This window comes from Triticum urartu, chromosome 1 (genome assembly GCF_003073215.2).
Source record: "Triticum urartu cultivar G1812 chromosome 1, Tu2.1, whole genome shotgun sequence".
NCBI classification, from domain to species: Eukaryota; Viridiplantae; Streptophyta; class Magnoliopsida; order Poales; family Poaceae; genus Triticum; species Triticum urartu.
The window spans coordinates 171,872,210-171,894,601 of NC_053022.1; positions in this window are offsets into that span (position 1 = coordinate 171,872,210).

Sequence of the window (22,392 nt, forward strand, 5' to 3'; positions counted from 1 at the left end):
TATGTTTGCTTCTTTAATGATTCTATTTGAGGATAGGAATATTAAATATGCAGAGGCATTTAGAATGCAATGTTGAATAATAATTTTAGTGATTTTCTACAGTAGAGTATGATAAGGTTTTTGCATTGGTTTATACTAACTTATCTCACGAGTCCTTGTTGAGTTTTGTGTGGATGAAGCTTTTGAGATTTAGGGAGACCGTGATATGAGAGGAATTAAGGAGACACAAAAGCTCAGGCTTTGGGATGACCAAGACATCCCAAGATAATATTTCAATAAGTCTCAAGCGTCTAAGGTTGGGGATGCCCCGGTTGGCATCCCACCTTTCTTCTTAACAACTATCGGTTAGTTTCAGTTGATCCTAAGTTTTTGCTTCTTCACATGATGTTTGCCATTCTTAGAATGTCATTTTACTTTGTTTTGCTTGCTGTTTGAATAAAATATCAAGATATGAAATTATTAAATGGGAGAGTCTTCACATAGTTGCATAATTATTCAACTACTCATTGATCTTCACTTATATCTTCTGGAGTAGTCTGTCAATTGCTCTAGTGCTTCACTTATATCTTTTAGAGCACGGCGGTGGTTCTATTTTACAGAAATAATTGATCTCTCATGCTTCACTTATATTATTTTGAGAGTCCTTTAGAACAACATGGCAATAATTAAAACTTTCATGTAAGTGCATTGAATACTATGAGAAGTTTGATACTTGATGATTGTTTTGAGATATGGAGATGGTGATATTAGAGTCATGCTAGTTGAGTAGTTGTGAATTTGAGAAATACTTGTGTTGAAGTTTGTGATTCCCGTAGCATGCGCGTATGGTGAACCATTATGTGATGAAGTCGGAGCATGATTTATTTATTGATTGCCTTCCTTATGAGTGGCGGTTGGGGACGAGCGATGGTCTTTTCCTACCAATCTATCCCCCTAGGAGCATGTGTGTAGTACTTTGTGTCAATAACTAATAGATTTTTGCAATAAGTATGTGAGTTCTTTATGACTAATGTTGAGTCCATGGATTATATGAACTCTCACCCTTCCACCATTGCTAGCCTCTCTTGTGCCGCGCAACTTTCGCCGGTACCATACACCCACCATTAGCTTCCTCAAAACAGCCACCATACCTATCTATTATGGCATTTCCATAGCCATTCTGAGATATATTGCCATGCAACTTTCCACCGTTCCGTTATTATGACACGTTTCATCATTGTCATATTTCTTGCATGATCATGTAGTTGACATCGTATTTGTGGCAAAGCCACCGCTCATGATTCTTTCATACATGTCACTCATGAGTCATTGCACATCCCGGTACACCGCTGGAGGCATTCATATAGAGTCATATTTTGTTCTAAGTATCGAGTTGTAATTCTTGAGTTGTAGGTAAATAAAAGTGTGATGATCATCATTATTAGAGCATTGTCCCATGTGAGGAAAGGATGATGGAGACTATGATTCCCCCACAAGTCGGGATGAGACTCCGGACGGAAAAAGAGAAAAAAGAGGCCATAAAAAAGAGAAGGCCCAAAAAAATGAGAGAAAAAGAGAGAAGGGGCAATGCTACTATCCTTTTACCACACTTGTGCTTCAAAGTAGCACCATGATCTTCATGATAGAGAGTCTCCTATGTTGTCACTTTCATATACTAGTGGGAATCTTTCATTATAGAACTTGGCTTGTATATTCCAATGATGGGCTTCCTCAAAATTCCCTAGGTCTTAGTGAGCAAGCGAGTTGGATGCACACCCACTTAGTTTCTTTTTGAGCTTTCATACACTTATAGCTCTAGTGCATCCGTTGCATGGCAATCCCTACTCACTCACATTGATATCTATTGATGGGCATCTCCATAGCCCGTTGATACGCCTAGTTGATGTGAGAATATCTTCTCCTTTTTGTCTTCTCCACAACCACCATTCTATTCCACCTATAGTGCTATGTCCATGGCTCACGCTCATGTATTGTGTGAAGATTGAAAAAGTTTGAGAACATCAAAAGTATGAAACAATTGCTTGGCTTGTCATCGGGGTTGTGCATGATTTAAATATTTTATGTGATGAAGATAGAGCATAGCCAGACTATGATTTTGTAGGGATAGCTTTCTTTGGCCATGTTATTTTGAGAAGACATGATTACTTTGTTAGTATGCTTGAAGTATTATTATTTTTATGTCAATATTAAACTTTTGTCTTGAATCTTTCGGATCTGAATATTCTTGCCACAATAAAGAGAATCACATGGATAAATATGTTAGGTAGCATTCCACATCAAAGATTCTGTTTTTATCATTTACCTACTCGAGGACGAGAAGGAATTAAGCTTGGGGATGCTGATACGTCTCCAACGTATCTATAATTTTTTATTGTTACATGCTATGATATTATCTGTTTTGGATGTTTATGGGCTTTATTGTACACTTCTATATTATTTTTGGGACTAACCTATTAACCTAGAGCCTAGTGCCAATTTCTGGTTTTTCCTTGTTTTAGAGTATCGCGGAAAAGGAAAATCAAACAGAGTCCAATTGACCTGAAACTTCGCGGAACTTATTTTTGGACCAGAAGAAGCCCACGGAGCATCAGAGATGGACCAGAAGAGTCCCGGGCTGCCCACGAGGGTGGGGGCGCACCGACCCCCTGGGCACGCCCCCTGCCTCGTGGACAGCCCGGAGATCCCTTGAACGACTTCTTTCGCCTATATATGTCCATATACCCTAAAAACTTTGGGGAGCAGAATAGATCGGGAGTTCCGCCGCCAGAAGCCTCCGTAGCCACCGAAAACCAATCTAGACCCGTTCCGGCACCCTGCCAGAGGGGGGAGTCCCTCTCCGGTGGCCATCTTCATCATCCCGACGCTCTCCATGACGAGGAGGGAGTAGTTCTCCCTCGGGGCTGAGGGTATGTACCAGTAGCTATGTGCTTGATCTCTCTCTCTCTCTCTCGTGTTCTTGAGTTGGCACGGTCTTGATGTATCACGAGCTTTGCTATTATAGTTGGATCTTATGATGTTTCTCCCCCTCTAGTCTCTTGTGATGAATTGAGTTTTCCCTTTGAAGTTATCTTATCCGATTGAGTCTTTAAGGATTTGAGAACACTTGATGTATGTCTTGCATGTGCTTATCTGTGGTGACAATGGGATATCACGTGATCCACTTGATGTATGTTTTGGTGATCAACTTGCGAGTTTCGTGACCTCGTGAACTTATGCATAGGGGTTGGCACACGTTTTCGTCTTGACTCTCCGGTAGAAACTTTGGGGCACTCTTTGAAGTTGTTTGTGTTGGTTGAATAGATGAATCTGAGATTGTGTTATGCATATCGTATAATCATACCCACGGATACTTGAGGTGACATTGGAGTATCTAGGTGACATTAGGGTTTTGGTTGATTTGTGTCTTAAGGTGTTATTCTAGTACGAACTCTATGATAGATTGAACGGAAAGAATAGCTTCATGTTATTTTACTACGGACTCTTGAATAGATCGATCAGAAAGGATAACTTTGAGGTGGTTTCGTACCCTACAATAATCTCTTCGTTTGTTCTCTGCTATTAGTGACTTTGGAGTGGCTCTTTGTTGCATGTTGAGGGATAGTTATATGATCCAATTATGTTATTATTGTTGAGAGGACTTGCACTAGTGAAAGTATGAACCCTAGGACTTGTTTCCTAGCATTGCAATACCGTTTTAGCTCACTTTTATCATTAGTTACCTTGCTGTTTTTATATTTTCATATTAAAAAAACCATTATCTACTATACATATTGCACTTGTTTCACCATCTCTTCGCCGAACTAGTGCACCTATATAATTTACCATTGTATTGGGTGTGTTGGGGACACAAGAGACTCTTTGTTATTTGGTTGCAGGGTTGCTTGAGAGAGACCATCTTCATCCTACGCCTCCCACGGATTGATAAATCTTAGGTCATCCACTTGAGGGAAATTTTCTATTGTCCTACAAACCTCTGCACTTGGAGGCCCAACAACGTCTACAAGAAGAAGATTGTGTAGTAGAAATCACCATGGTGGGCATTGCTCCTTCCGTGGCCCTACTGCGCAATTTCTTTTTGCTGCACCTGACTGATCCTCGGCAATGCTCAGGATGCCTGAGCTTCCAGGCTGAGGCTGCAATGGCCGGCTCAGGGATTGACTTTGAGCTTCCACCATCTGCGAGCGGGTTTCGGACACGGTGGGTGTTTGTGGACGTCGGCATGCTCAGCCCCCTGCTCTCGCTCGCTTTGGCGCCCGCCGTCCCCAGCTCCAGCTGGGGTCACGAGAGGCTCGCTGACCCACGCCTTGCCTTCGTCTGGGTATGGTTGAAGAGGCTGAAGGATCTCGGCATGACTGCGGCCATGGTGATGAAGGAGTTCCTCTGACGCTGCGTCGCTCCACTCCAGCGCCATTCTCGACCGATGTGGGCCTTATCCGGTAGCAAGGATCGTATCCATGAGTATGGGCTTCCGCTTGAGGAGCGACAAACAGCACTCGAGATCCTGACGGGCGACCCTTCGCCAGCCGACATGCCGCAAGAGGGTTGTCTCTTGTACTGCTGCTCGAACAGGGTGGAGTTCGCGGGGCAGATGCCCCCCTTCGACGAGTGGGGGCTGCGTCCAGTTGGCCTTGAAGGGCCTCACAAGAACCCCATCTGCATGTTTCCCCTCCTTGCCGCCAGTGCCGAGCTCGCCCCGAGAGTGGGCGCTGGGGCGAGAGCTGCCGAGGGCTGGAGATGCGACTGTTGCGGTGCCGACCCCGCTCGAGGCTCCTGAGGCGCCATCTCCCAGGGCTCATGACCTTTGCCTTGAGGTGACGGTTGAGGGGGCGACACGGTCCACTGCTCCTGAGGCCGAAGCCCACGAAGCCCCGACGGGTCATCCTGAAGCAGAGCCCGAGGGCTCCCCTCAGCCCAGCACTCCCGAGGTCGTTCCCTCAGGAGACTCACCTGCCGTGCCCAGTGCTAGTGGCCGTGTCCAGGGCTTCGGCCGGCTCCGACTGGAGTTTGATGCCCTCCGCAAGAGGAAGGGGTCTCCCAGCTGCAGCGTTGATGCCTTCCGGCCATTGAAGCAGAGGAAGTATATTGCCATGGACGAGTGAGTACCTTACCTTCGTAATTTCTTAGGTGACATCTTCTCTTCTGATCATGGTTCCTCAGGCCCCCTTTCGCCAGGGTGACGAAATCTCTAGAAGAGCAACCTCCTCCTACCTCGGGCCCTCCGTTGACTCTGAGTGTCTCGCGCCAGCCCGCCGCGCCCGGCGCAAGATCAGCGGGGGAGATGGGTGTGTCGGCCTGGCGCCTTAATCCTGCATTCCTGCTATTGGGGAACGTAGTAATTTAAAAAAAATTCCTACGCACACGCAAGATCATGGTGATGCATAGCAACAAGAGGGAAGAGTATCCTCCATGTACCCTCGTAGACCGTAAGTGGAAGCGTTATGAGAACGCGGTTGATGTAGTCGAACGTCTTCACGATCCGACCGATCCAAGTACCGAACGCACGACACCGCCGAGTTCAGCACACGTTCAGCTCAGTGACGTCCCGCGAACTCACGATCCAGTAGCTCTCGGGGAAGATTTTTGTAAGCACGACGGCGTGGTGATGATGTTGATGAAGCTACTGTCGCAGGGCTTCACCTAAGCACCGCTATGATATAACCGAGGTGGATTATGGTGGAGGGGGCACCGCACATGGCTAAGAGATCAATAGATCAATTGTTGTGTCGATGGGGTGCCCCTTGCCCCCGTATATAAAGGATCTAGGTGGGAGGCGGCCGGCCAAGGAGGAGGGTGCGCCAAGGGGGGAGTCCTACTCCCAGGAGTAGGAATCCCTCTTTTCCTAGTTGGAGTAGGAGAGGAGAAGGAAGGGAGAGAAGAGAGAAGGAAAGGGGGGCGCCGCCCCCACCTCCTTGTCCAATTCGGACTAGAGGGGGAGGGGCGCGCGACTGCCCTTGGCCGCCCCTCCTATTCTCCCACTAAGGCCCATTAGGCCCAATATACTCCCTGGGGGGGTTCCGCTTTCCCCCTGGTACTCAGGTAAATGTCCGAAACTTCCCGAAATCTTTCCGGTATCCGAGCATAGTCATACAATATATCGATCTTTATGTCTTGACCATTTCGAGACTCCTCGTCATGTCCGTGATCATATCCGGGACTCCGAACTACCTTCAATACATCAAAACACAAAAACTCATAATACCGATCGTCATAGAACTTTAAGTGTGCGGACCCTACAGGTTCGAGAACTATGTAGACATTACCGAGACACAACTCCGGCCAATAACCAATAGCGGAACATGGATGCTCATATTGGTTCCTACATATTCTACGAAGATCTTTATCGGTCAAACCGCATAACAACATACGTTGTTCCCTTTGTCATCGGTATGTTACTTGCCCGAGATTCGATCGTCGGTATCTCAATACCTAGTTCAATCTCGTTAGCGGGAAGTCTCTTTACTCGTTCCGTAATGCAACATCCCGCAACTAACTCATTAGCCACATTGCTTCAAGGCTTATAGTGATGTGCATTACCGAGAGGGCCCAGAGATACCTCTCCGACAATCGGAGTGACAAATCCTATTCTTGATCTATGCCAACTCCACGAACACCATCGGAGACACCTGTAGAGCACCTTCATAATCACCCAGTTACATTGTGACATTTGGTAGCACGCAAAGTGTTCCTCCGGTATTCGGGAGTTGCATAATCTCATAGTCATAGGAACATGTATAAGTCATGAAGAAAGCAATAGCAATAAACTTAAACGATCAAGTGTTAAGCTAACAAAATGGGTCAAGTCAATCACATCATTCTCCTAATGATGTGATCCCATTGATCAAATAACAACTCATGTCTATGGCTAGGAAACTTAACTATGTTTGATCAATGAGCTAGTCAAGTAGAGGCATACTTGTGACACTATGTTTGTCTATGTATTCACACATGTATTATATTTCCGGTTAATACAATTCTAGCATGAATAATAAACATTTATCATGAAATAAGGAAATAAATAATAACTTTATTATTGCCTCTAGGGCATATTTCCTTAAGTCTCCCACTTGCACTAGAGTCGATAATCTAGATTACACAGTAATGATTCTAACACCCATGGAGCTTTGGTGCTGATCATGTTTTGCTTGTGGAAGAGGCTTAGTCAACGGGTCTGCTATATTCAGATCCGTATGTATCTTGCAAATCTCTATGTCTCCCACCTGGACTAGATCCCGGATGGAATTGAAGCGTCTTTTGATGTGCTTGGTTCTCTTGTGAAATCTGGATTCCTTTGCCAAGGCAATTGCACTAGTATTGTCACAAAAGATTTTCATTGGACCCGATGCACTAGGTATGACACCTAGATCGGATATGAACTCCTTCATCCAGACTCCTTCGTTTGCTGCTTCCGAAGCAGCTATGTACTCCGCTTCACATGTAGATCCTGCCACAATGCTTTGTTTAGAACTGCACCAACTGACAGCTCCACCGTTTAATGTAAACACGTATCCGGTTTGCGATTTAGAATCGTCCGGATCAGTGTCAAAGCTTGCATCAACGTAACCATTTACGATGAGCTCTTTGTCACCTCCATATATGAGAAACATATCCTTAGTCCTTTTCAGGTATTTCAGGATGTTCTTGACCGCTGTCCAGTGATCCACTCCTGGATTACTTTGGTACCTCCCTGCTAGACTTATAGCAAGACACACATCAGGTCTGGTACACAGCATTGCATACATGATAGAGCCTATGGCTGAAGCATAGGGAACATCTTTCATTTTCTCTCTATCTTCTGCATTGGTCGGGGATTGAGTCTTACTCAATTTCACACCTTGTAACACAGGCAAGAATCCTTTCTTTGCTTGATCCATTTTGAACTTCTTCAAAACTTTGTCAAGGTATGTTCTTTGTGAAAGTCCAATTAAGCGTCTTGATCTATCTCTATAGATCTTAATGCCCAATATGTAAGCAGCTTCACCGAGGTCTTTCATTGAAAAACTCTTATTCAAGTATCCTTTTATGCTATCCAGAAATTCTATATCATTTCCGATTAGCAATATGTCATCTACATATAATATCAGAAATGCTACAGAGCTCCCATTCACTTTCTTGTAAATACAGACTTCTCCAAAAGTCTGTACAAAACCAAATGCTTTGATCACACTATCAAAGTGTTTATTCCAACTCCGAGAGGCTTGCACCAGTCCATAAATGGATCGCTGGAGCTTGCACACTTTGTTAGCTCCCTTTGGATCGACAAAACCTTCTGGCTGCATCATATACAACTCTTCTTGCAAAAATCCATTCAGGAATGCAATTTTTACATCCATTTGCCAAATTTCATAATCATAAAATGCGGCAATTGCTAACATGATTCGGACAGACTTAAGCATCGCTACGGGTGAGAAGGTCTCATCGTAGTCAATCCCTTGAACTTGCCAAAAACCTTTTGCGACAAGTCGAGCTTTGTAGACAGTAATATTACCGTCAGCGTTAGTCTTCTTATTGAAGATCCATTTATTCTCAATTGCTTGCCGATCATTGGGAAAGTCAACCAAAGTCCATACTTTGTTCTCATACATGGATCCCATCTCAGATTTCATGGCTTCAAGCCATTTTGCGGAATCTGGGCTCACCATCGCTTCTTCATAGTTCGTAGGTTCATCATGATCTAGTAGCATGACTTCCAGAACAGGATTACCGTACCACTCTGGCGCGGATCTTACTCTGGTTGATCTACGAGGTTCAGTAGTATCTTGTTTTGAAGTTTCATGATCATTATCATTAGCTTCCTCACTAATTGGTGTAGATGTCACAGAAACAGGTTTCTGTGATGTACTACTTTCCAATAAGGGAGCAGGTACTGTTACCTCGTCAAGTTCTGCTTTCCTCCCACTCACTTCTTTCGAGAGAAACTCCTTCTCCAGAAAGTTTCCGAATTTAGCAACAAAAGTCTTGCCTTCGGATCTGTGATAGAAGGTGTATCCAATAGTTTCCTTTGGATATCCTATGAAGACACATTTCTCCGATTTGGGTTCGAGCTTATCAGGTTGAAGCTTTTTCACATAAGCATCGCAGCCCCAAACTTTCAGAAACGACAACTTTGGTTTCTTGCCAAACCACAGTTCATAAGGCGTCGTCTCAACGGATTTTAATGGTGCCCTATTTAACGTGAATGCAGCCGTCTCTAGAGCATATCCCCAAAACGATAGCGGTAAATCAGTAAGAGACATCATAGATCGCACCATATCTAGTAAAGTACGATTACGACGTTCGGACACACCATTACGCTGTGGTGTTCCGGGTGGCGTGAGTTGCGAAACTATTCCACATTGTTTCAAATGTACACCAAACTCGTAACTCAAATATTCTCCTCCACGATCAGATCATAGGAATTTTATTTTCTTGTTACGATGATTTTCAACTTCACTCTGAAATTCTTTGAACTTTTCAAATGTTTCAGACTTATGTTTCATTAAGTAGATATACCCATATCTGCTTAAGTCATCTGTGAAGGTGAGAAAATAACGATATCCGCCACGAGCCTCAACATTCATCGGACCACATACATCTGTATGTATGATTTCCAACAAATCTGTTGCTCTCTCCATAGTACCGGAGAACGGTGTTTTTGTCATCTTACCCATAAGGCATGGTTCGCAAGTACCAAGTGATTCATAATCAAGTGGTTCCAAAATCCCATCAGTATGGAGTTTCTTCATGCGCTTTATAGCGATATGACCCAAACGGCAGTGCCACAAATAAGTTGCACTATCATTATCAACTCTGTATCTTTTGGCTTCAACAGTATGAATATGTGTGTCACTACTATCAAGATTTAATAAGAATAGACCACTCTTCAAGGGTGCATGACCATAAAAGATATTACTCATGTAAATAGAACAACCACTATTCTCTGATTTAAATGAATAATCGTCTCGCATCAAACAAGATCCAGATATAATGTTCATGCTTAACGCTGGCACCAAATAACAATTATTTAGGTCTAATACTAATCCCGAAGGTAGATGTAGAGGTAGCGTGCCGACTGTGATCACATCGACTTTGGAATCATTTCCCATGCGCATCGTCACCTTGTCCTTAGCCAGTCTTCGCTTAATCCGTAGTCCCTGTTTCGAGTTGCAAATATTAGCAACAGAACCGGTATCAAATACCCAGGTGCTACTGCGAGCTTTAGTAAGGTACACATCAATAACATGTATATCACATATACCTTTGTTCACCTTGCCATCCTTCTTATCCGCCAAATACTTGGGGCAGTTCCGCTTCCAGTGACCAGTCGCTTGCAGTAGAAGCACTCAGTTTCAGGCTTAGGTCCAGGTTTGGGTTTCTTCTCTTGAGTAGCAACTTGTTTGCTGTTCTTTTTGAAGTTCCCTTTCTTCTTCCCTTTGCCCTTTTTCTTGAAACTGGTGGTCTTGTTGACCATTAACACTTGATGCTCCTTCTTGATTTCTACCTCCGCAGCTTTTAGCATTGCGAAGAGCTCGGGAATCGTCTTATTCATCCCTTGCATATTATAGTTCATCACGAAGCTCTTGTAGCTTGGTGGCAGTGATTGGAGAATTCTGTCAATGACGCTATCATCTGGAAGATTAACTCCCAGTTGAGTCAAGTGATTATTGTACCCAGACATTTTGAGTATATGTTCACTGACAGAACTGTTCTCCTCCATCTTGCAGCTGTAGAACTTATTGGAGACTTCATATCTCTCAATGTGGGCATTTTCTTGAAATATTAACTTCAACTCCTGGAACATCTCATATGCTCCATGACGTTCAAAATGTTGTTGAAGTCCCGGTTCTAAAGCATGGCATACTGAACTATTGAGTAGTCATTAGCTTTGCTCTGCCAGACGTTCATAACATCTGGTGTTGCTCCTGCAGCGGGTTTGGCACCCAGTGGTGTTTCTAGGACGTAATTCTTCTGTGCGGCAATGAGGATAATCCTCAAGTTACGGACCCCGTCCGTGTAATTGCTACCATCATCTTTCAACTTTGCTTTCTCAAGGAACGCATTAAAATTCAATGGAATAACAGCATGGGCCACCTATCTACCATAACATAGACAAGAAAAATATTATCAGGTACTAAGTTCGTGATAAATTTAAGTTCAATTAATCATATTACTTAAGAACTCCCACTTAGATAGACATCCCTATAATAATCTAAGTGATCACGTGATCCATATCAACTAAACCATAACCGATCATCACGTGAGATGGAGTAGTTTCATTGGTGAACATCGCTATGTTGATCATATCTACTATATGATTGACGCTCGACCTTTCGGTTTCAGTGTTCCGAGGCCATATCTGTATATGCTAGGCTCGTCAAGTTTAACCCGAGTATTCTGCGTGTGTAAAACTGTCTTACACCCGTTGTAGATGAACGTTGAGCTTATCACACCCGATCATCATGTGGTGTCTCGGCACGACGAACTTTGGCAACGGTGCATACTCTGGGAGAACACTTCTTGAAATTAGTGAGAGATCATCTTATAATGCTACCGTTAATCAAAGCAGATAAGATGCATAAAGGATAAACATCACATGCAATCAATATAAGTGATATGATATGGCCATCATCATCTTGTGCCTTTGATCTCCATCTCCAAAGCACCGTCATGATCACCATCGTCACCAGCGCGACACCTTGATCTCCATTGTAGCATGTTGTCGTCTCGCCAACTATGCTTCTACGACTATCGCTACCGCTTAGTGATAAAGTAAAGCATTACAGGGTGATTGCATTGCATACAATAAAGTGACAACCATATGGCTCCTGCCAGTTGCCGATAACTCTGTTACAGAACATGATCATCTCATACAATAAATTTAGCATCATGTCTTGACCATATCACATCACAACATGCCCTGCAAAAACAAGTTAGACGTCCTCTACTTTGTTGTTGCAAGTTTTACGTGGCTGCTACGGGTTGAGCAAGAACCGTTCTTACCTACGCATCAAAACCACACCGATAGTTTGTCAAGTTGGTGCTGTTTTAACCTTCTCAAGGACCGGGCGTAGCCACACTCGGTTCAATTAAAGTTGGAGAAACTGTCACCCGCTAGCCACCTGTGTGCAAAGCACGTCGGTAGAACTGGTCTCGCGTAAGCGTACGCGTAATGTCGGTCCGGGCCGCTTCGTCCAACAATACCGCTGAACCAAAGTATGACATGCTGGTAAGCAGTATGTCTTGTATCGCCCACAACTCACTTGTGTTCTACTCGTGCATATAACATCTACGCAATAACCTGGCTCTGATACCACTGTTGGGGAACGTAGTAATTTCAAAACATTTCCTACGCAGACGCAAGATCATGGTGATGCATAGCAATGAGAGGGGAGAGTGTGGTCTACGTACCCTTGTAGATCGTCAGCGGAACGGTTGATGTAGTTAACGTCTTCATGATCGGACCGATCCTCAGTACCGAACGTACGGCACCTCCGCGTTCAGCACACGTTCAGCTCGGTGACGTCCGCGAACTCACGATCCAGTAGAGCTCGGGGAAGAGTTTCGTCAGCACGACGGCGTGGTGACGATGTTGATGAAGCTACCATGCAGGGCTTCGCCTAAGCACCGCTACGATATAACCGAGGTGGATTATGGTGGAGGGGGCACCGCACACGGCTAAGAGATCAATAGATCAATTGTTGTGTCTTGGGGTGCCCCCTCCCCCGTATATAAAGGGGAGGAGGAGGGGGCCGACCAAGGAGGAGGAGGCGCTGCCCAAGGGGGGCAATCCTACTCCAAGTAGGATTCCCCCCTCTTTCCTAGTTAGTAGGAGAGGGAAGGAAAGGGAGAGGAAAGAGAGAAGGAAAGGGGGGGCCGCCCCCACCTCCTTGTACCAATTCGGATATGGGCTAGGGGGCGCGCGGGGGCTTTTCCCTGGCCGCCCCTCCTCTTCTCCATACTAAGGCCCATTAGGCCCAATATACTCCCCGGGGGGTTCCGGTAACCAGTACTCAGGTAAATGTCCGGAACTTCCTGAAACCTTTCCGGTATCCGAACATAGTCATCCAATATATCGATCTTTATGTCTCGACCATTTCGAGACTCCTCGTCATGTCCTTGATCATATCCGGTACTCCGAACTACCTTCGGTACATCAAAACACAAAAACTCATAATACCGATCGTCACAGAACTTTAAGCATGCGGACCCTACGGGTTCGAGAACTATGTAGACATTACCGAGACACAACTCCGGTCAATAACCAATAGCGGAACGTGGATGCTCATATTGGTTCCTACATATTCTACAAAGATCTTTATCGGTCAAACCGCATAACAACATACGTTGTTCCCTTTGTCATCGGTATGTTACTTGCCCGAGATTCGATCGTCGGTATCTCAATACCTAGTTCAATCTAGTTACCGGCAAGTCTCTTTACTCATTCCGTAATGCAACATCCCGCAACTAACTCATTAGCCACATTGCTTGCAAGGCTTATAGTGATGTGCATTACCGAGAGGGCCCAGAGATACCTCTCCAACAATCGGAGTGACAAATCCTATTCTTGATCTATGGCAACTCCACGAACACCATCGGAGACACCTATAGAGCACGTTTATAATCATCCAATTACGTTGTGACGTTTGGTAGCACACATAGTGTTCCTCCAGTATTCGGGAGTTGCATAATCTCATAGTCATAAGAACATGTATAAGTCAAGAAGAAAGCAATAGCAATAAACTTAAACGATCCAGTGCTAAGCTAACTAAATGGGTCAAGTCAATCACATCATTCTCCTACTGATGTGATCCCGTTGATCAAATAACAACTCATGTCTATGGCTAGGAAACTTAACGATCTCTGATCAATGAGCTAGTCAAGTAGAAGCATACTAGTGACACTATTTTTGTCTATGTATTCACACATGTATTATGTTTCCGGTTAATACAATTCTAGCATGAATGATAAACATTTATCATGAAATAAGGAAATAAATAATAACTTTATTATTGCCTCTAGGGCATAGTTCCTTCACCTGCTGCCCTTCCTTCGCGGCCTGGTCCGTGGTGCGGGGGGTGTGCCAAGGGCTCCACCCCTGGTCGTAGATGGCGACTGGATGACCTCGATCCTGGCTTCTTCTTCGAGCAACTGGCCCTCTCCCATCCGGGCCCCCGCCGAGGCCCAGACGGAGACTGGGGAAGCGCTGGCCTCCAGCCCCCTATTGGGAGGGAGCGAGCCGCTTCGGATCCCTTCGGCAACCCCTGCCGTGGGGGATGTACCTCGTCATGCGCTCAAGTTTGCACGCGAGCGGGGTGTCATCCGCCGCGAGCTCTTTCAGGAGGCAATGGGAGCGCTGGGCTGGCTTGGTGGAGAAATGGTGGATGTTGACGCTCGCCTTGAAGCCGAGGGTCTCCGAGCTGGTGGAGGAGTGGCATCAACTGAAGGTGTCTATCAACCTTGGGCGCCTTCAGTGTGAGCACGCCAATGCGAAGCCGAGGCATCCCTGGCAACCTCACGGGAGGCCAGTGCCTGGGCCTTGGTGGAGTCCAGGGAGGCGGACAATCACCGCGCGGCCGCCGAGGAGCACAGGCGGGAGCTCCAGGCCTTGAACGCCTCCCTGGAGCAGCAGGTAGAGGCGCGCAGAGTTGCCTTGGCGTCGATGAAGGGAGCACCGTCCGACGAGGATGAGATATCAAGGCGCGAGGAAGCACTGTTGCTGGAGGCCACAGAGCGCAACCTTAAGCTTTAGCGGTTGGAGATGAGGGAGCGCTAAGTCGCCCAAGCAGAGGATGCTGTCGGCACGCGCGAGGCCAGGGCCCAGTAGGAGGTCAACCACAGGGTGGCCGAGGCTCGCGCAGATCTTGCTGGCACGTACGACCCGAAGCTGAAACTTGTGGAAGCTGAAGCTGTGGGCAGGACCGCTGCCCTCAGGTCAGGGCTGGCTGAGGCTGAACAGCGTGAGAAAGCCGCCGCAGCCGCCCTGATCTCAGTGCAGGCTGAGCTAGCCTCCGCCCGTGCCGAGCTGCTCTCTCTTCAGCAGCGGGTTGCCAGCGCCGAGTCCTTCACACAGCAGAGCAGAGAGGAGGCGCTTCGCCAGCAGACGCTACTACGCGAGCATGTTCCCATGCTTTAGGACCTTAGGATGAGGTCCAATCGGGCGCTTGGTACCATCTGCGATGAGCACACTCCCCACCCACACGTCGAGGACTACGCCGGCCATCTTCTCTTCTTCGACGACGTCGTGACGCGCCTCGAAAGCTGAGCTGAGAGGGCTCGCGAGCTTGTGGACGAAAAGAGTCGGGGCCTCCTCGGGCGCGCATTCTCCCGCGTCTTCATCCATCTCCTAAACACCAACCCTGACTTTAATTTTACCGCCTCCATTGCCCCAGTGCCTGAGGTCATCCGGGGCAACCTAGCGCACTAGGTGGACGACAATGTGGATGCTCTAGTTAGGGCCTTTGCTTCTGACGACGACGCGGTGGTGGTCGCGGCGGATGAGGGCGACGTGGTGGAAGGCGGCATGGTTGATGGCGGTAAAGACAACGGCAGCGGCGGTGCTAGCAGTCTGTCCGGAAGCGATTCAGGAGACGAGGCGAGCGATATGTCCAACTGATCCCGCGCTCCCTTATTTTGAACCTGCACGCAAAAGCTTGGGTACGGCCCCTCATAAATAAGAGCATTTTGGGGAGGGGAAGCCCCTCATGTAAATAGGCTACCACTTTATTCCTTAGGATTATACTTAAAGCACGCTTTTGGGTGCTCACGACACCCCTTGCGGGCTTGCTGCTGTAACTTACTTTGGTTTAGTCAAGCTTCAAACTGATTTGGCAGCTGCGGATGTGCATTCCTTCTGAGAGGAGCCCCTCATGAGCTCGTGAGGTTTTGGTTTGCTGAGGGGTCCGCCGGTCCACCCGAGAGGGCCTTGTGAGAAGTGAGCGCCAGTAATGGCGAGATGCACGTGTAGTGCGCGTGTGCTGCTGCCAGCCCCTGCTCGCGAGGTTTTTGAAAGGGGGGAGATAGCGGACGTAAATCTCAAACAAAACACGAATCCAGAAACTCACGAAATCAACGCGAACGAGAAAGGATGCCCCCCACGATTGCCAATGGAAATGCAACTTCAAATTCAAGATCAAAAGCTGCAAGTCTGAGCTACAGAAAAGTGGTCAAAAGCAAATGGCCGCGTCCGGCACCTAGCTAGTCTTCTTTTCTTCCCACCAGCATAGAGCTAAGTGCTTTCACTGGCCGTGAGCATAGTCATTGGGGGAAAGTGTCGACGGCCAGCACGGAGCATGGTGCTTCCACTAGGACGTGGGCGGGAGCCCCCGAGGCCCGAGGGCAGCTCTCCCGAGACTCCGGGGCGTGTACATCCCCACTCATTATTACATGAGAGTGTCACAAGCGGAGACCTTCACATGCATGAGCCTTGCTTCATATCGCCAGGCGAGGGCCCCGCCTTGCGCCGCCCTCAACTACCGTTGGGGCGTCCAGAAACTAGGACGATGCCAAGGGTCAAAGGGGACGCTAGCAGCGCCCTCGGTGACCACGGGCCCTATGCCGGGGGGAAGGCTCGTCAGTGCCTCCCCGGCAGAGGACCTACCTCCGAGCGACGCCTTGCTCCATGCGATGCGGGGAGGGGCCTTGCTCCCGGCTCCTCCCACGCAACCCCCAGTGCGCTTCCCCTGGTGGAAGGGGGTGGCCGTGCTGGGGCCGTCCTCCGCTGCTGTGACCTGATTCACTTGCGACCCATGGTTAGCGTAAGCCTGCTCCTGAGAGATTAGTGGTAGCCTATAGCGGTTGTCGCCGGCGTGGTCAGCGAGGCTCTCGGGTGGCTCCTGGAAGGCCTCAACTTCCAGTGTCTCCTCTTCCCATCCCAGCTCGAGGAACGAGTCAGGGTCATCTTCCGGCGTGTACTCCTGGTCCATCATGCGGGGCACATAGGCCTCCGGAGCTGTTGCCCCAGAAACCTCGCTGAAGTGCCCCGCGCTCCACGTCGCCCGGCCCGGAGCGCCGCTCTGAGGATGGTAGGGCGGCATCCTGCCAGGGCCGTGGGTGGCAATGCTTATGCTTGTGCCCATCGGAGGAGGCACATGTGCGGTTGAGTGTTCGGCGCCGCTGGTTGCGCCGGTGCCGACGAAACTTCCGGGTGCGCCCGGGGGCACGCGGGCGTGACGAGGCCCACCATGCGATCCGGCCACAGCCTAAGGCATAAGCAAGGAGCAGAAAGGCGGCGTACCCCTGGCTGCGGCGTCCAACAGCTCGGGAACGTGCTCCAGAATTGCATCCCGACCACTCTCTATCAGTCGGCACCGCAGTAGCTCCCGCGCTACTGTGAGCGCGTGTTAAGGCATATTTTTCCATGGTTTGTTTTGGTGATTGATGACAATAATTTTGCGGACTAATTGTGTGCATTAAGCTTTGCAGGTTATCTAATATAAGGGCACTATGCGATAGTTCCCCTCGTGGACTTCACTTTAGACGGTTTATTTTCCCTTGTTTCTTTTTTGGTGAAATTGATTCATAGGGTTAACCGTACTATCAAGAGGGGATCCGTTTCAGAAGAGTATGGGTGGAATCATCACGTACACACCCTCCTTGCACCCTCGCCTTCTTCCTGCTTCTTTGGAGTTTCCGTGTTGTGCAAAACAAGGGGTGATGTGAGCTAAGTGGTAATACCGGGGCCAGGGCGGTAGTACCGCCTATCAGTGGTAGTGCCGCTTGTTTGTGCCGCTGGTACTACCGCCCCTGCTGTGGTCTCGATTTTTTGTGTCGGGTTTTGGTAAAGGACCACACGGGGGAGCGGTAGTAGGGACGCCAGTAGGGCGCGGTAGTACCGCTTGTATAAGCGGTAGTACCGCTCCTACATTCGCTCCTACTGCCGCTCAGCTTGCTGCCCTCCTCGGTTTTCTAGCGGCTGTAGGGAGCAGCAGTACCGCTTATACAGGCGGTAGTACCGCCCGCAGGATGGTAGTACCGGCCTAGTGTGTGTACTCATTCCTCAGCCCTGGTTGCCCTATTCCTACTTGCCTCAGCGGTACTACCGTTGTGGCAGCGGTAGTACCGCTCCAGCAATGGTAGTACCGCCCAGATGCGGGCTGCAAGCTGCATAACGGTTGGATGTGTCCCCCACTATATAAGGGGGTCTTCTTCCTCTTGAAGACTCACCTCTTCTCCCCCAAAATTCCATTCTTGCTCTCCAAGCTCCATTTTCGCCCGATCTCTCTCCCTAGCCAATCAAACTTGTTGATTCTCTAGGGATTGGTTGAGAAGGCCTAGATCTACACTTCCACCAAGAGAAATTTGATTCCCCCCACTCATCCCTTGCGGATCTTGTTACTCTTGGATGTTTGAGCACCCTAGACGGTTGAGGTCACCACGGAGCCATATTCCATTGTGGTGAAGCTTTGTGGTATCATTGGGAGCCTCCAATTAAGTTGTGGAGATAGCCCCAACCTTGTTTGTAAAGGTCCGGCCGCCGCCTCCAAGGGCACCATTAGTGGAATCATGACATCTCGCATTGTGTGAGGGCGTGAGGAGAATACGGTGGCCCTAGTGGCTTCTTGGGGGCATTGTGCCTCCACACCGCTCCAACGGAGACGTACTTCCCCTCAAAAGGAAGGAACTTCGGTAACACATCCTCGTCTTCACCGGCTCCACTCTTAGTTATCTCGTGCCTTTACTTGTGCAAGCTTATTTGTGTTATATCCCTTGCTTGCTTGTGTTCTTGTTCTTGTTGCATCATATAGGTTGCTCACCTAGTTGCATATCTAGACAACCTACTTTGATGCAAAGTTTTAAATTGGTAAAGAAAAAATAAAAAATGTTAGTTGCCTATTCACCCCCCTCTAGTCAACTATATCGATTCTTTCAATTTGTATCAGAGCCTCATCTCTTTATTAAGGACTTTGCCGTCCAAAGGGTATGGTTGACACCGTAGACAGTGTGGAGGAGCACTGCGGTGTGAATCCGGTCTCGTCTATGGCCGATGGGGGAACCGCGGTCTCTCGTGAGGAATTCAATGTGGCTTTGGACACATTGAAAACCTCCATGATGACCGAGGTTGAAAGCATGTTTACTAAATTCTTAGAACGGCTTAAATTATCTACTACACCGTTGAAAGTGGGTGATCCCACTAACAAGGTGACGGATGCTAACTCCGACAAGGGGGAAGCTACTAGTGAAAAGGCTCCTTCTTCTAGTGGTAAAATTTGCAACGACATCTTTGCCCATGTGGAACCTCCACTTGCTTATGGTGGACCGATTCCTTCCACTCATTTGAATCATGCCGGTCCTCCCCCTAAGATTGTGAAAAATGAGGACTTTGATTCTTGGGTTTATCGCTTTAAGCGTCATTTGAACCATGTTAATACTAACCTTTGGAGAATCATTGAAGAAGGTTTTTATCCGCATGACCAAAGCAACTTCACCCCTAGAGAAGCCGCGGATAATCAATTCAATGAGAATGCTCTCTTCATCATCCAAGATGCAATTCCACCCGAAGATCTTGCTCATCTCCGGCCCTTCACCACGGCCAAGGATGCATGGCACCATGTTGTTTCCCTCTACAGGGGAAGCGCAAGCATTCAACGCTCCAACTCTGAAGTGGTGCAAGATGAAGCCGATGAGTTTGTAATGAAAGAATATGAAGAACCTCGTGAGCTTTATCGGAGATTAACCAAACTCGCGGTCTCACTCTGAGATCATGGGATCAAGGATACAGATGAAAATTGGATCAAGCACAAATTCCTCAAGGCCATGATGCCTTATCACAAGGCAATGTCCTTCATCATTCGTCAAAGGCCGGACTTCCACACCTTGTCCTCAAGTGAAGTGTTGGATGTGTTTGTGGCTATGAGCATCTTGGACAAGACCGCCGACAATGCGGTGTTACGTTCTCAAAGAGCAAAGAAGCCCAACCTTGCATTGAAGGCCAAGGTTAGTGTGGAAGAAGAGGACGAAGAGGAAGAAGAGGAGAGCAACCCCGAATATACAAAGTATGCCTATCAGGAACACATGGCTCTTGCTTCAAGGCAATTTTGGAGCAAGAAGAACACAATGCCCAACTTCAACAAAAACCACTCAAGTGGCGCGAAGGTCAAGCAACGAGTGAGGGCGTGCTATAATTGTGGCAATGTGAGCCACTTTGTTGCGGAATGTCCTTATGAGAAGAGGGAGGACAATGGTGGCAAGCTCATCCGAAAGGACAAGGTCAAGGCTTTCCCCAACAAGAGCAACTTCACCAAGAAGACTCCTCCCAAGGGGTTGGTGGCACAAGAAGAGTACAATGAGGAGGATGATGATGATGAAGACGGCGAGCTGGTTGCCATGGCCTCCGTTGCCATTGCGACAACTCCACGGGTGTCTCTCTTCGACTCACCCAATGAGAACATCACCGCCAAGTGCCTCATGGCTAAAGTGACCAACAAGGTAACCCCCAACATCAAAACTACCATCATTAATAATCCTTCTTTGATGGATTGCATTAATGAACATGAGGGGTCCAATGTGGAGGAAAATGAGTTTGAGTCTTTTATGAGTAAGCTTAAGGGTAAATCCAAGAAGCACTCTGTTGCTCTCTTGGAACAACTTGGTGAAGCCAATGACATGATCAAGGCTCACGAGGACACCATCTCTAACATGGAGGGGCATAGTCGTGACTATGGCGATGAGATATCGGATCTCTCTAATGCTCTTGAGGAAGAGCGTGGTCATTGCTTGGCTCTTGAGGAGTCACACAATGATGACTATGCTAAACTAAAGAAAGATCTTGATCATGCTCTTGTTGTTTCTCGTGTGCTAAACTCCGAGAAGGCCCAGCTTGGAGTTGATCTTGCTAGACTCAAAGAGGAGTTTGACTTACTTGACAAGGGTCACAAGGTCTTGAAGGGTGCTCATGCTAGCCTCAAAGAGTCTCATGATCAACTCCAAGTAAAGCTAACCAAGGAGAAAGCCACATTTCCTCATATGGTCTTAATTGATAATGCAAATTCTACTAACCCGTGTTGTGAGCATGTGCATCTTGTGGAGGAGAATGCTAAGTTGAAGGAGCAACTTGAGAAAGGCCTTGTGTCATGCATACAAGGCGAGAAGAACCTCAACGACCTTTTGAGCAATCAAAAGGAAGTTGTGGCCAAGGAAGGGATTGGGTTTGCATCCAAGTCCAAGAACAAGAAGAAGAATGACAAGACCAAACGACCTCCTCCTCTCATGCAAACTTTTGTCAAAGAGGGAGAGGGTGCCTCTAAGAAGAAGAAGAAAAATGTGAAGGGTAGTGATGCCAAGAAGGGCAATGCTACTCCTCCCAACAAAGCCGACGACTTTAACCCTTCTTATGTGTTATGTCGTGCTAGTGATGGACATGTCTATGCCAAATTTGTTGGTTCTTCTTATGAGTACATTGAATGGTCTATTTGGGTTCCTAAGACCCTTGTTACTAACATCGAAGGACCCATTACAAAATGGGTACCTAAAACCAAGCATTAATCTCGTGTAGGTGTTTGCTTCCGGTGGGGGATCATGGTTGCTCCATAGTGGAGTTACTAATCATATGACCGAAAGCAAAGACTTGGTGGTGGACGTGCAAAAGATTCCATCTATGCCCACGAACGTCGAGTGGGGTGACGCCTCGTCCTCTAAGGTATTGGGACTCGGCAAGGTTGTCATTTCTCATGATCTCACGATCGAGAAGGTCATGCTTGTTGAGTCCCTTGCATACAATTTACTTTCCATTCGTCAACTTGCGCTCATGGGCTTTGCCACCTTCTTTGATATTGATACCGTGGCCCTCTTGTGGAGTAAGACTCTTAAAGTAGCCTTTGTTGGGCATGTCAAAAATGGTCTCTATGTGATTAACTTTTCGGAGCGACTCACTAAGACCGCGACATGCCTAATGGCTAAAGTTGACGTGGGATGGCTTTGGCATCGTCTTTTAGCCCATGTCAATATGAGATCTTTGCAAAGTCTTCTCAAGGGGGACCATGTCTGTGGACTAAAAAATGTTAGTTTTGCCAAAGATCGTGCTTGAAGTGCTTGTATCGAAGGAAAGCTACATGAAAAGGCTCACCCTCCCACGACTATCATTTACTCGAAGAGGCCTTTAGAGCTCCTTCACATGGATCTCTTTGGGCCTCCATCTTTTGGTAGTCTTGGGGGTAGGAAGTATTGCTTGGTGATTGTGGATGATTATTCAAGATACACTTGGGTATATTTCTTCAAGAGGAAGAGTGAGACCCAACAAACCGTCATTGACTTTGCAAATGAAGCTCAACGTCAACAGAATGCAAAGATCTTGACAATAAGAAGTGACAACGGCACCGAGTTCAAGAACTACACCTTGGATGAGTTTCTTAGTGATGAGGGGATCAAGCATCAATATTCTACACCTTCGTAATTTCTTAGGTGACATCTTCTCTTCTGATC